The sequence below is a fragment of the Chrysochloris asiatica genome, unplaced genomic scaffold (assembly GCF_000296735.1).
Source record: "Chrysochloris asiatica unplaced genomic scaffold, ChrAsi1.0 scaffold00066, whole genome shotgun sequence".
Classification (NCBI taxonomy): Eukaryota; Metazoa; Chordata; class Mammalia; order Afrosoricida; family Chrysochloridae; genus Chrysochloris; species Chrysochloris asiatica.
The window spans coordinates 15,518,570-15,521,515 of record NW_006408584.1 but is presented as its reverse complement, the minus strand read 5'-3'; the positions used below and the strand labels follow the sequence as shown (position 1 = coordinate 15,521,515).

At 39.0% G+C, this 2,946-nt stretch overlaps 1 protein-coding gene and 1 pseudogene across 1 annotated transcript in view; both read left to right on the top strand.

Annotated features, from left to right (window-relative positions):
• LOC102813931 overlaps positions 1 to 1,654 on the top strand; it is a 2,911-nt pseudogene extending 1,257 nt beyond the window's left edge.
• TLL1 (tolloid-like 1) overlaps positions 1 to 2,946 on the top strand; it is a 390,737-nt gene that overhangs the window by 278,341 nt on the left and 109,450 nt on the right. The window lies entirely within an intron of this gene.

Below are 2,946 nucleotides of genomic sequence, written 5' to 3'. Positions count from 1 at the left end.
CTTCTGAAATCAAGCTAGTTGCATCTTTTGAAGAGTCTTGCACCTCCCATGCCAGAAAACAGACTTACACCATCTCCACGATATCCTCAGAAGTTGCTTCTACCAAAGCCCCAAAGTGGCTTTGGTTTAACTACCTGTTATGCAGTTCTCTCCCATGCCTGTCTTCATGCCTACTACGAACTCCTCAGCCCAGCCTGTGGTGGTAGGTGTAGAACTTTGGGGCTCTGTCACGGGGGCTGTGCATTTACTTCCCTTGTCAATAGGAACCCTGGTTCTCAGCCTAGATTCTGAGACTTGTGCTCTTAAGGAGAGGCTTCCTCTTTCAAAAATTGTAAATTCTGTTGCTGCTGAGCCAATTAGTACAGGTGTTCAAGTGAAGTTGGATAAAAGTCTGTCTAACACTTTACAACAACTAGGGGACACCAGTCAAATGAATAGTGTTTCTTCTATCCACATACAGACAGATCTGTCTTACACCTCACAAAATTTCATGCCTTCTGCACAGTGGGCTGCCCAAGATTCCTCTGTATCGTCTTGCTCTCAAACGGACCTGAGGTTCGGTTCGCAGGTCTCATTACCCATTAGTGTCAATACTCAGACATTTCCACCCAGCCCTAAGGTTACGTCATCGATAACCGCACAGACCGATGCCGTCATGGATGCCTGTCTCCAGTCTACTGGAGTCTCCTGAGAAACTCAGACCAGTGGAATGCCGATTTCTGCAGATGACGGTACTCAGATGGACCAAACTGTAATGTGCAGAGACATCTTCAAGAGTGTCCATTCATTGTGCAGTGTCTCCATAAATAATATTATAAGCAACACTTTAGTAGCAGACACTGAAACTCATGGCTTGTTACCTCTGGATGACCCAAAGACTCTAAATCAAAACATGGAGAAATCTGCATCAGTTATCAACTTCAGGGCACAGAACTGTATGCTTCCATCAGGAACATGACAGACAACCAGACCCAAACCATAGATTTGTTAAGCAACCTAGAAAACATACTGTCAAGTAATCTTCCTGGTCAGACATTGGATAACTGAAGTCTCTTGTCTGACATGAACGCTGGATCTAACACACAGCTCCCATCTGCCCCAGCCTAGAATCCAGGAATAGACTTTGATATTGAAGAGTTCTTTTCTGCCTCAAATACCCAAACTCAAATGAAAGAGAGTGAACTTAGCAACATGAAGCCCGAGCCAGTCTTAGAATCACTGGACATCGAGACCCAAATAGACTTCTTACTTGCAGACACCTCTGCTCACTAACTTCTTAGGCCTTGAGATGTTCGATAGACAGGCACAGACAGACTTAAACTTCTTTTTAGACAGTAACCCTCATCTGACTCTGGAAAGTATTCTTTGAATCACTCCAGCTTTTCCATGAGTACGGATTCCTTGGATAAAGAGACCCAAACAGAAGGGATCTCTGTTGCTAAAAGTATACCTCCACTAGAATGCAAAGTGAAGTTGATTAGTACAGAAACCTAGACCAGTTTTGTACTTCAGCAGTTAGTTCTTCACCAGCAATGAAACACAGACAACAATAGGTGACTTTCTTCTGGCTGATCTGTGGAACACAATGGAGTCTCAGTTCAGTTCTGTAGAAACCCAGACAGATGCGGAATTACACACCGTCTCCAACTTCTGAGCCAAGTCCCCATGCAGGTCCGCCGCAGGTCCACATTTAGTTTCCTTTTGGGCTGAGTAAATGGGGAATAGGAAAAACAGTCTGAACTGTTGAGGTAGTTGTTGATGCCGTTGCTTAGATTCTTTGCGGGTCTTTGCCTTTTGTACTTGTAAACCTGAATTTGTTTATAAATGTTGAGTGTAGTATAAACTATAAAATGCTGATTTAAAAATAAATTAAATTATATTAAACTTTTTTTTTTTTAAAAAAAGGAAGATGATCAAACAATATGGAAATAGTTGAACATTACTGCATGCTAACAAAAAGTTAATTGAAGATCATTCCAAAACATCTACATACATTGACAGGGAATTGAAAGAAGTTAAAAACTGATTTAAAATAGAGAATGCCAGATAGATGCTTATATGTATTTTATTAACTGCTTGAAAACATTTGACTATGTAGATCATAGAAAAATACAGATAGCATTGTACAGAATGGTAATTCCAGAACAGTTAATTATGGTCAAGTAAGCCTTGTACATGAATGAAGAGGCCATCATTTGAAAAAAAAAACAATTCATATTATGTTGCTTAAAATACTGTGTTACCAGTTTTGCACTACTTCACATACAAATTCAATTTATAAATTAACAAAATAAGCTATATGAAGAAAAATGCTGCATTAGGATTGAAGGAAGACTCATTAATGATTGAAGCAGATTACATACAACTTGGTTACTGAAAATTAAGACAACTTTAAGCAATTACTGATGAAGATTTAAAACTACAGCTTTCAGTTTGGATTATAGCTGAAAATAAAGAAAATGAAAATACAACTGAGTTAGTAAACAGCACCATAAAAAAATGGTAAAGCAATTAAAGTTAATTGTGCTCATGAGGAATCTGTATTTGGACCAAGAGGCAGTTGTTTGAACAGAACATGGGAACACTGATTAGTTTAAAATTAAGAAAGGTGTGTAACAAGGTTGTATTCTTTCACCATACTTATTCAACCTGTATGCTGAGTAAATAATCTGAGAAGCTGGGTTCTATGAAGAAAAATGTGGCATCAGGGTGGGAGGAAGAGTCATTAACAACTTGTGATAATACAACCTTGTGTCCTGAAAGTGAAGAAGACTTAAAATACTTATTGATGAAGATCGAAAATCAGAGCCCATAGCCTTCAGTATGGATTGCATTGCATCTTAATGTCAAGAAAACAAAAGTCCTCACCACTGGACCAATAAGCAACATTCTTATCAACAGAGAAAAGGTTGAAGTTGTCAAGGACTTCATTCTTCTTGGTTCAAC